The following is a 12,365-nucleotide window of genomic DNA, read 5'->3' on the forward strand; positions in this document are numbered from 1 at the left end:
TGCTGGAATTGGGTATGTGTAGTTTAACGAAGAGAAGGGTGGGGGGTGACATGATAGCAGTGTTCCAATATCTCAGGGGCTGCCACAAAGAAGAGGGAGTCAAGCTATTCTCCAAAGCACCTGAAAGCAGGACAAGAAGCAATGGATGGAAACTAGTCAAGGAGAGAAGCAACCTAGAACTAAGGAGAAACTTCCTGACAGTTAGAACAATTAACCAGTGGAACAACCTGCCTCCAGAGGTGGTGAATGCTCCAACACTGGAGGTTTTTAAGAAGAGACTGGACAGCCATTTGCCTGAAATGGTATAGGGTTTCCTGCCTGAGCAGGGGGTTGGACAAGATGACCTCCAAGCTCCGTTCCAACTTCTTCTTCTTCTTCTTCTTCTTCTTCTTCTTCTTCTTCTTCTTCTTCTTCTTCTTCTTCTTCTTCTTCTTCTTCTTCTTCTTCTTCTTCTTCTTCTTCTTCTTCCTATTATTATTATTATTATTATTATTATTATTATTATTATTAGAATTAGAATTAGAATTAGAATTAGAATTAGAATTAGAATTAGAATTCTATTCTAGAATTACTCTGAATATTGAATACTCAATAATACAGAGGACAGAAATCATTACATGGTAGCATCTTCACTGCATACTGAAAGAGCAGGTTTTAATGCAACTCTGAGTATCACATTCTTGTGTTCTATAATTTTTAGAAAAAAAAGCACACTGAAAGTTATTTATTTTCCTCTTCACTTTATAACAAAAATATAGAACAGAATGGCTTTTCTTATAAACCAAAGTGCAAGGCATGCGGATAAATCACTATGAAGCATTTTTGACAGACTAGAAAACTAACAAACTTTTTTCTGTTTCAGTTAAGAATATTTTTGTTTATCAATATATCAAAAACATTTTTAATATTTTTCTCAAACAGATAGAAAACCTTTGCCATAAAAATTAGCCAATGCAGGAAGCAGTTTCTGAAATGGCTTCAAACATCACCTGTCTTCCAGGCACTTAAACATGACTATCTATTTCTTGTGATTTTGGAATGTAATAAACCTAATGGTAATTTTTAAATGGATGAGGATTAGTATATTTCTGCATTGTTCATCTGGGTTCACAGGGTATAATATGCTTCCAGTCAAATCACCTGAAATACAGATGGTGAAAAGAATGTGTATTATTATTTTGTTTTAAAAGATAGGCCACACATGGCTTGTTATCTTTGACCACAAAGCAGAAGTAAATTTTCCCGTCAAACTAGATGTATCCATGTTTTATGTATGCTCACTGCAATAACATTTCCCTAAGTATGTAATGAAATAGTCCATCCTTCTTAGTCTTTACACTGTATAGATTTATGCAGCATGGCCCACATAGAGTATATTGTATTATCCCAAATAATGCAATTATGTTAGGTATATAATATGTGATTCCTCAACGGGAGCATGAATTATATTCATACAATAGTTTTCTTTCATAAACTACATAATTTATTTTTGACTTCTCCAGGGCATTTGTTTCTTTTCCACAATTTATTTGCTTGGAATAAATTGGAATTATTTATTTCCATAATATTTATATCTATTTAGAGGCAGAGAAACAGGGAGAAGCATAATTTTATTATCTTTTAAAAATCTGCTTTGCAGTGGGAAAATATACAAAATGAAGTACCCAGAAAATGTTGTATAATATATGGCACTGATGATCAGTTGGCACTGATGATCATATGTTTATAATGCTCAGTGCTAAATGCTTTTATTCAGAGGTTGCAAATCTTTGTCCTTTGGGAAAGATTTATGGTTTTCTCCCCTAACTTTCACTGAAATGGGAACTGTACATTAGTCAGGGCTTAGAACCAGTTGAGCTTCAGATCCAAAGAATCTAACTTTTCAGACTTTTATCATAGGAAATTTAGTCAAACTGCTCCTAAAATTATTTCCTTCCATTGCTTGCAATCTAAAGCAATGATAAAAAAAATCATTATTGCAGAGACCATAAAGGAAGGAAGAAGATGGGGAAGTGCAAACTACTATCCTGTCACCAGCAGCAAATTTTATTGTTCTTAATATTTGTATTTATTGTTTTTTACCTTGGGCATTATGTTTAATTCCTTTTAACTTTTGTATTTTTTGTATTTTATACATTTGCCCTGTTCACCGCCCTGAGTCCTTCGGGAGAAGGGCGGTATATAAATAAAAAATTTTAAAAAATAACAGTCATTAAAATGCTCCAGTTTTGGGGTACTCTGGAGTTGTCCAGGGCAAGGAGGATAAATGACAAAAGCAACATTCAACAACCCAGACCCAGGTCAAGAACAACAAAGAACAATCTAGCCAAAGTTGAGTTCTATGTTTGTTCATGCCATATAGACAGAATCTTGCCAGATTAAATGTATACTACTCTAACTCTAATAGACACACCCTGGGAGATTTTAGGGAGTGGTTATCTTAAGTCCTGCCTCTGCCTCTGTCTCTGATCTAGCTCTGGGCTGTGTTGTCTCTTGTCTCAAACCATTCCTTAGAAAATGCTCCCTTCTTCCTGGGAAACTGCTACCTCACTGTAATCCATCATATTGCCTCCCTCTGTGTAAGCACATTCCATTGTTATACATCAGCCATCCTCCCTGGTACATATGTCCGGATACTGCATGCATACGCAAAAAGGGTGGAGCTTACATTGCAACAGCACAATCCTATTTTGATCATACTGATGATTTTTTTTTAAATCTCGCAGATGCTTCTGGAACACTCTGATATTGCAGAAGGATTGTGTTGTAATGGTCAACATATGTCTGATAAAAACATCTTGATTTTCTGCTGGAGATTCTGTCCAGTGGAATCAGCTCCTTCCAGAAATAATAATAATAATAATAATAATAATAATAATAATAATAATAATAATAATAATAATAATAATAATAATAATATATAAAGTTGGAAGGGATCTTGGAGGTCATCTAGTCCAACCCCCTGCTCAGGCAGGAAACCCTATATCATTTCGGACAAATGGCTGTCCAGTCTCTTCTTAAAAACTTCCAGTGTTGGAGCATTCACCACCTCTGGAGGCAGGTTGTTCCACTGGTTAATTGTTCTAACTGTCAGGAAGTTTCTCCTTAGTTCTAGGTTGCTTCTCTCCTTGGCTAGTTTCCATCCGTTGCTTCTTGTCCTGCTTTCAGGTGCTTTGGAGAATAGCTTGACTCCCTCTTCTTTGTGGTAGCCCCTGAGATATTGGAACACTGCTATCATGTCACCCCTCACCCTTCTCTTCATTAAACTACACATACCCAATTCCAGCAAGTGTTCCTTATATGTTTTAGCCTCCAGCCCCCTAATCATCTTGGTTGCTCTTCTCTGTACCCTTTCTAGAGTCTCGACATCTTTTTTACATTGTGGTGACCAAAACTGGATGCAGTATTCCAGGTGTGGCCTTACCAAAGCATTGTAAAGTGGTATTAGTACTTCACTTGATCTTGATTCTATCCCTCTGTTAATGCAGCCTAGCACTGTGTTGGCTTTTTTGGCAGCTGCAGCACACTGCTGGCTCATATTGAAGTGATTGTCTACTAAGACTCCGAGATCCCTCTCACAGTTACTACTATTGAGCAAGGTACCACCTATACTATACCTATGCATTTGATTTTTCCTGCCTAAATGTAGAACCTTACTTTTTTCACCATTGAATTTCATTTTGTTAGATAGTGCCCAGTGTTCGAGTCTGTCCAGATCCTTCTGTATCTTAAGCCTATCTTCTGGAGTATTGGCTATTCCTGCCAGCTTGGTGTCGTCTGCAAATTTGATGAGTTCCCCATCTATCCCCTCATCCAAATCATTAATGAAGATATTGAAGCGCACTGGGCCCAGAACAGAGCCCTAGGGCACCCCACTACACACTTCCTTCCATGTAGATGCGGTTCCATTGAGGACCACACGCTGAGTACGGCCTGTCAGCCAGCTACGAATCCATCTGGTGGTAATGCTATCTAACCCACATTTTTCTATCTTATCAAGTAGTAGGTTGTGATCTACTTTATCAAATGCCTTACTGAAGTCCAAGTAAATTATATCTACAGCGTTCCTCTGGTCCACTAATTTTGTCACTTGGTCAAAGAATGTAATAAGATTTGTCTGGCATGATCTGTTTTTGACAAACTAGCCTCATCAATTGCTAATACTGAGAAGATTCATAGAAACTTAGTTATTTTTAGGCGGCATTCATAGATGGCTATATAAAGGATGGATGTACCCAGGATGAATGTAGTTAATGATGTACTAGTGTTCTAATGTGATCTCGACTGTTGTCACTTTATACTGTATATTTTTTTCAAACATTATAAAATAATAGTTAAAATTTATAACTTATTAAAAAAATATTTAAGCCAGAAACAACTGAACTGTTTTAAATTCAGACTATTTATAAATCAAATTCAGACTGGTATTGAAATACCTTCAGATATGAAGAATTTTTGGACTTCTATAGAAGCAATGGAAGATAGTTCATTTCAGACTATGTGTCAAGTTTCCGATGTATGGGCTTTTCAAGTGACTCTGAGACATTGTTTACCTTAAAAGTCCTTTATTAGCCTAATACACTGGCAAATGCTTGCTCGAAAGAAGCTGGAATCTGAAATCTCCGCCCCTTGCACAATATATTAAAACACAATTCTCCACCTTTCTAATTTTGTCATTAATCATATTCTCCAATTAATTTAAAGAATCAGTTTCCTTTCCGTTAGAAAACCCACCAAGGTCTTATCTTCTTTAGTTAGAGATGGCCTTGAAAGTGCAATCCTACTCGTCCCCTCTCCCAACCTTAAACTCAATCTCTTAAAGCAATACACATGTTTAACATATGAAATGACTACTTCTTCATCTCTTGTCAAGCAATAACATTCAATGTTAGCAGCATTGACACTATGGCATAATGAGGAGCTGGCAAACAGATTGGCACCTCAAAATTTCTCTTCGGATAATGGGGAGGATGCAATATCACCCACAAGTGCTCCATACAGAGACCCCTCATAAGGAGACCATAAAATAGTGGGTTTTAGAACTCTGGAAACCCAGGGAAGTTAATTTTGCCCAAGCTGTAGTTTGTAGCCTTCAACCAGACAGCTGGGTTTCTCTACTTTCTTTCTGGAAATTGCTTGTTCAGCTGTTAACTGTTAACTGTTTTTTGGATATCAAGAACCTTCAGAATGGCAAGTTTCATTTATAAGAATCCTGCTATAGGGTATGAAATGTTCCTGCAGATTAGACAAAAAATATGATAAAAGAAGACTTTGAAGGCTGGACACTAGAGACAACCAGAAAGAATTAAATATTATAATTAAAGGAAAACAGACCCACTAATATAGAATGGAGAAAAATATTTAACTTTGGAAGAATTCAAGGACATCTTAGAATAATGCACCTAGAGAATTTTCTTGCTGTTAAGATTGTCTACTACCATAAAAAGGGTTTAAAAGAAGAGACAGAAGAGAAAACAACTAAGAATCAGGCTATTTTGAATATGGATTTTAAAAAGATGAGCTACAAGAATGATATGGATATGGAACCTGATTTACAAGTGAAACTGGCTGGTGTCTTAATAAACAAAAGGAACAAGTAAATAGAATACCAGAAGAATGACTTGGATAATTTTCCTATCTTGGACTTAAAAAAATAAATGTGTTATACCTTTAAAGGAGTTCCTAAAAAAACAAATAGAAAATGAAAAAAAATCTATTTTGGGGATACTTAAAGGGAATAAACATCAAGATCTTTAAAAGCAAAAAGAGGAAATATAAAGTTGGTTTATTTGATCAAGGTTAAAATATTTATAATGCTCTTTCTATTAACTTTTAATGGCTTTTTCCTCAAGCAGGACTTAAAGACAAGGCTTTAAACATTCATTTATAGATAAGGGGTCCTTGGTGCTCTTTGAGCTTGCTTGTTTTCTTGCAGATGTTTCATTACCTGAACTAGGTAACATCATCAGTGCTAAGCTATTTATAGTTAAGATATGGGACAAAGATATAATAGGGTTTTTTGTCACATTTTAAGACAAAGTACAAGCTCATTGGTAAGGATAAAATATAGATGTTGTGTATTTCATGTACATGCTAAACTTATGAAGGAGTTTCCTGAGAGGAGACAAATGGAAATGATAAGAGATTAACTTGTGGGACATTATTTAAAGGGATTAAATCCCTCAGGATTTTTAATATGTTGTTTCTGGTAGCTTTTAATGGATTTTTCTTGGCTACATTTGAATGATAAGGCTTTAAAGATTTGTTTATAGATAAGAGATATGTTATGGGGAAAAGTGATTTTTTGTTGTATTTTGGGAGAAAATGATATTACTGTATTCAAAGTAAAGTAGAAGAATATGAAACATTTATTTGATTAAGGTTAAAATATATATGTCGTTATTCCAGGTAACTCTTGATGGTACAATAATTAAGACCAAATGACTAATAATTGGTATTAGTTTTTTATCTTTATCTTTTTAAATTTTATTGAAAATTATTATTAAAATATGGATGTGCAGAATTTTCTTCAGCTGTTGCTTGCCTGGAGGATGATTTACCAAAATACAGATCCACTAGTTGTTTATGTTTGGTACTCAAATAATATACACAAAGTGTGCATTTAAGTCCACTGAAATCAGTGACTTTAAGACAGAGAGCTTTTGTTATTGCTTTGCTTTCAAAGGATGGGGAAACAGAGCATCATACTATATGAACCTTGAACTTACAAAGGGATAGATGTTGTTCTTTTAAAATTTTGAAAGGCATAGAATATTAAAAGAACAGTGTAGGAAGTCCTGCAGTTTGGTGTGGTGGTACAGCTTTTTATATGCAAATAATGAAGGATGGGTGCCGGCCAGTGCTGAGCTGGATGAACCAGTGGTCTCATTCTAAATAAAATAACTTCCAAGGTTCTCGTTAAATCTCAAACATTTACATTTGAGCAACAGTTCAGTCCTGTGCAAAGTATTTATCCATAAGGTCAGAGGGTTAATTGCATTGGCCACAGTGCAATGTACAAGGGGTTTTATTCTTGTAATGCAAAGTTGTCTGCTCTTTTTTCAAACAGATGCCACTGTAGCAACCATTCATTATTATATATGCACGTGCAGAGCATATAAGAAAAGCAGTTTTCTCAGCGTCTTCCTTTTTCCATGTTCAGTGAATACTATAGAGAGGAAGCACCTTACCACTAAGTTTTTGAAACACTGTATAATAGCCATTTTCTGAAGGAACAGACAATTTTGTCAGTTTTTCTGTCTCCAGCAGCCAAGATTTTTTTAAAATCTCAAGTGCTCTTGTCCATTTTATGAAGAAATTAGCAATTTGTTAAGATTCCATTGGGAAGAAGGCAGCCTAGAAAGACAGATGTATGGCTGATAGATATATAGAGATAGGTAACTATCTCTAGATAGCTAAATAGCTAAACAACTAATAGCTAGCTAGATATTTGAATACCTTGATAGCTTGATAGCTAGATAGAGATACCTATATCACAATTCAATATCCAGCTCTTCCTAGCACTCTGAGAACCTACAATTAAGGTTCTACATTTAGGCAAGGAAAACCAAATGTACAGGTATAGTATAGGAAGTACCTTGCTCAATAGTAGTAACTGTGAGAGAAATCTCAGAGTCCTAGTGGACAATCACTTCAATATGAGCCAGCAGTGTGCTGCAGCTGCCAAAAAAGCCAACACAGTGCTAGGCTGCATTAACAGAGGGATAGAATCAAGATCACGTGAAGTATTAATACCACTTTACAATGCCTTGGTGAGGCCACACTTGGAATACTGCATCCAGTTTTGGTCACCATGATGTAAAAAAGATGTTGAGACTCTAGAAAGAGTACAGAGAAGAGCAAGAAAGATGATTGGGGGACTGGAGGCTAAAAGATATAAGGAACGGCTGCTGGAATTGGGTATGTCTAGTTTAATGAAGAGAAGGATGATGGGGGACATGTTAGCAGTGTTCCAATATCTCACAAAGAAGAGGGAATCAAGCTATTTTCCAAAGTGCCTGAGGGCAGAGCAAAAAGCAAAGGATGGAAACTAATCAAGGAGAGAAACAATCTAGAACTAAGGAGAAACCTCCTGACAGAACAATTAATCAGTGGAACAACCTGCCTCCAGAAGCGGTGAATGCTCCAACAATGGAAGTTTTTAAGAAGAAACTGGACAGCCATTTGTCCGAAATGGTATAGGGTTTCCTCCCTGAGCAGGGAGTTGGGCTAAATGACCTCCAAGGTCCCTTCCAACTTTATTATTATTATTATTATTATTATTATTATTATTATTATTATTATTATTATTATTATTATTATTATTATTATTATTTCTTCCATGTGGCTATTACAGTCTTTCAGGAAAAAAGTGGGTGACAACTGTATTAGCAAATTTTTAAGAGCTAAGCACTCAAGCACTTCATCTGGTAAATGAACTGATCAGATTCACTTTCTCTTACACTCAGTATTTCCACACTTCAGGTAACTGTAATTTAATTTCTGAGGAACTTATTCATTTTTGTAAGTTCTTTGGTATATTTATTTTTAAAATGAACAAAATTTTCATATATTTCTAATGATGGGACATGAAGTTCATGCTGTATTTGAATTAGTATGAATTTCCACTATGGTCTTCTTGACAGTGAACAATTTCATGCCTCCACCAACTCCTAGATTCTGTACTTTGAGTCTTGTGTGCCTTGGTCAATATAAATTATAATGAAAATTACACCTAAATACTGAAACTGAAACCTGCTTATTTTTATGGATAAAGCCTCCTGTTCTACTCACTCATCATCTCTCAAGATATTTTCTAGGTACCCTGCTATCATTATATATGATCCCTTTTTGGTACAAAAAATTATTTGTAGTAATGAAATAATTATAAGGTTCTCTATTATAAAACATTTCTTTGAAATCAGTGGAATGGTTTTTAGATCAATGGAATGGTAGTGGCTATGGTAGAAAGCAGACAGAGCTGGGGTGGGGAGTTAAATGCATTTTACGTTTAGAGTCCTTGCATTGCCACAAGAGATCCAAGCCCCACCCCCTTTGAAACCCATCAACCCTTAAAGGTAAAGGTAAAGGTTTCCCCGCACGTGTGCTAGTCGTTTCCAACTCTAGGGGCCGGTTCTCATCTCTGTTTCAAAGCCGAAGAGCCAGCACTTGTCCGAGGACGTCTCCGTGGTCATGTGGCTGGCATGACAAGACGTCAAAGGCGCACAGAACGCTGTTACCTTCCCATTGTAGTGGTCCCTATTTTTCTACTTTCATTTTTATGTGCTTTCAAACTGCTAGGTTGGCAGAAGCTGGAATGAGTAACAGGTGCTCACTCTGCTATGCGACACTCGGGATTTGACCCGCCAAACTGCCGACCATCTGATTGACAAGCTCAGCGTCCTAACCCACTGAGCCACCACGTCCCTTTCATCAACCCTTATATAATACCAATTTAGTGCTGATCATGAGTTGACCAGATTAAAGTCAGGCACAAAGAATCAAGACCATTCATGTAGATTGCAACATAAATAATTTATTGAAGTCTATGCACAAGAATCAGGTCAACTAATACTCAGGAGTAAAATTGAATTTCAGAATCAGAATAGAGCTGGAACGGACCTTGGAGGTCTTCTAGTGCAGCCACCTGCTCAAGCAGGAGATCCTATACTGTTTCAGACAAGTGATTGTCCAGTCTCTTCTTAAAAACCTCCAGTGATGAAGCATCCACAATATCTGAAGGCAAGCTGTTCCACTAGTAATTGTCCTCAGAGTTTAGGAAATTTCTCCTTTATTTCAGGTTGCATCTTTCCTTGATTAGTTTCCATCCATTGTTTCTTGTCCTGCCCTCTGGTGCTTTGGAAAATAAATTGATCCCCTCCTCTCTGTGGCAGCTTCTCAAATACTGGAATACTGCTATCAGGTCCCCCATCCCTTCTTTTCTCTAGACTAGTCATATCAAATTCCTGCAACCATTCTTCATATGTTTTAGTCTCCAGGCCTTTAATCAACTTAGTTGCTCTTCTTTGCACTTTTCCCAAAGTCTCATCTGTTTTGTATTGTGGTGACCAAAACAGGATGCAGTATTCCAAGTGTGGTCTTAGTAATGCTTTATAAGGTTGAACAGAATTTAAGAGGGGCTAGACTCGGATCTTTTGTGGCAACACAAGGACTCTAAAGATATGACTTATTTTACTCTGCCATTCCCCCAGCACTTCTTTGCTTTCTCTTACATGGACTCAAGTTAAGGACATGATCTTTGTTGAGTAATGATTGAAATGTTAGATCAAACAAAGGTTATTCTTGCTGGTCTAGGAACAATTCCTTTCAACTCCTGTTTGGTTGAAAAGCTGTTTCTTCCATTTCTGTCTAGAAAGAATGTCAGCATACCAGTGGCATATACATGCACCATTGCCAGGTAGCTATTAGCATCATTTTGATCTGAAGCCAATTTGCTTTTATCCAAGCAAACTTTGTCAATCTGGATTGAGAAACTGATGCTTGATTACATGGTATGTTTTACTTTTTGCTATCCAAATTAACTAAAGTTGTGCAACAATTCAAGAGTTTAGGGTCAGTTGATTAACTGGCAGCATCAATCCAGGGCTATAATTCAATTAAAAAACATCAATAAAAATCTAATTTCAAAAGTCTCGAGCAGAGTGCACCAATATGCCACCAGCAGCAGTTGGAAAGCGCTTGGCTTCTCTTGAATCACTGCCCATTTTTAATAAGTATTCCGAAAATTATACCAAGACTTCAAAAGAAATTGTAAGGAATTGTTAACTGGTTTATTAATGTTTTATGTTTTATTAAAAGTTTGGGTGTACATTTCACAATGAGCAACATCAAAAATCAGACTTTTTGCCTGTAATTCTGCTTCCTCCTGTCTTTCTGCCTTTGGGATTCACTCTTTTCCTTTCATCAGCTGCCATTTTCAGCCGCATGCAGTAATTTCATGGCTCATTGGAAGCGCTGAAAACCTTTGAAACCACAAATGCTAACCTACCTGGCCTGCAGCCATTTAGGAAGAGATTAATTTAGCAAACAGAAGCAAAACACTTTCTACTCCTAGCCTGTGCATAATTTCACTTCTATCTATATTTATTTTACAGGGAGCAGCGTAATGACAATTTCAGTAATTGCAACTCTGTAAAAATTTGCCTACCTAGCTTATCTCACTATCACAAGACTGTGAGTCAGTCAGATTAGAGGGAAATAAAGTACAGTGTGAAGCTGCCTTGGTTGCCTTCCAAAATTAAAAAAGAGAATGTTTTTATATCAAACTTCAGTGATGCTTTGCCACTTATTTGTATACTTATATGCAGGACAATAGAGTTTCTAAGATGCTGGGAAGGGATGTGTCTACCTTTTAAAAAATATACAGTGATTTATAGATGCAACCTCTTCAGTCCCCACCCCCAAAAATGAAGAAAGAAAGAAAGAAAGAAAGAAAGAAAGAAAGAAAGAAAGAAAGAAAGAAAGAAAGAAAGAAAGAAAGAAAGAGGGAGGGAGGGAGGAAGGAAGGAAGAAAGGAAGGAGAGGAGAGAGAGAGAACATATGAGGATACAGCTAGGACATTGATGTTGGCCCATTGCTACAGATTTAGTTACAAATAGCTGTTGATCACTCTGAACAGAACTGCAAGTCCATCTGGGGCAAATTTAGGCTATCAGGCTTGGAAGGAATTCAGATTCTAAATTAGCTCACAAACTGTTAGGTTGAAAATGAAGTTTAAATTATTCTATTGTTGTTAAACCAAGGGGAAAATAATAAATATCAAATCCCAGGGGCTGTCTGATAAATCTTTTCTTACAACAGCTGATTTCCTTCAACCTGACTTCTTAAAAATGAGTCCTGTTATTTATTTGCATATTAAAAATAAAACACAATTGTCTAAACAAGTGTTAACAATCTCTGTGTTAGGGTATTCCTTATTACATAAATATATCATTATTAAATGAACGAGGAATTTCCATTGCATTTAGGGATGATTTTTGTTTTGTTTTGTTTTCATTGAGAAAGTCTAACCATTCAGAGTATTAATTGGAAATCTGAGGTTAATGGACTTACTTTGACCTAGATATTGAATTGTTCAGAAAGCTTCAAGAATATACTATTGTTCTAATAATGTTGCTTCCAAAGAAATAAACAAGACTAGACCAACTATTATCGTAGTCTGATCGTTAATAAAACTGAAATTAACAGTAGCTCTTAGAGTGCATGATACATTTCCACAAAAACATATTTTCATGCATTGAGAATAAATTGATACCTTGTCTCCTTATGAAGGCTACAGTATTACATCTTTGTATATAATATTCTATTCTATTATTATAATATTCTATTATCAGCACATACAATAA

The sequence above is a fragment of the Vipera ursinii genome, assembly GCF_947247035.1.
Source record: "Vipera ursinii genome assembly, chromosome: 3".
Taxonomy (NCBI): Eukaryota; Metazoa; Chordata; class Lepidosauria; order Squamata; family Viperidae; genus Vipera; species Vipera ursinii.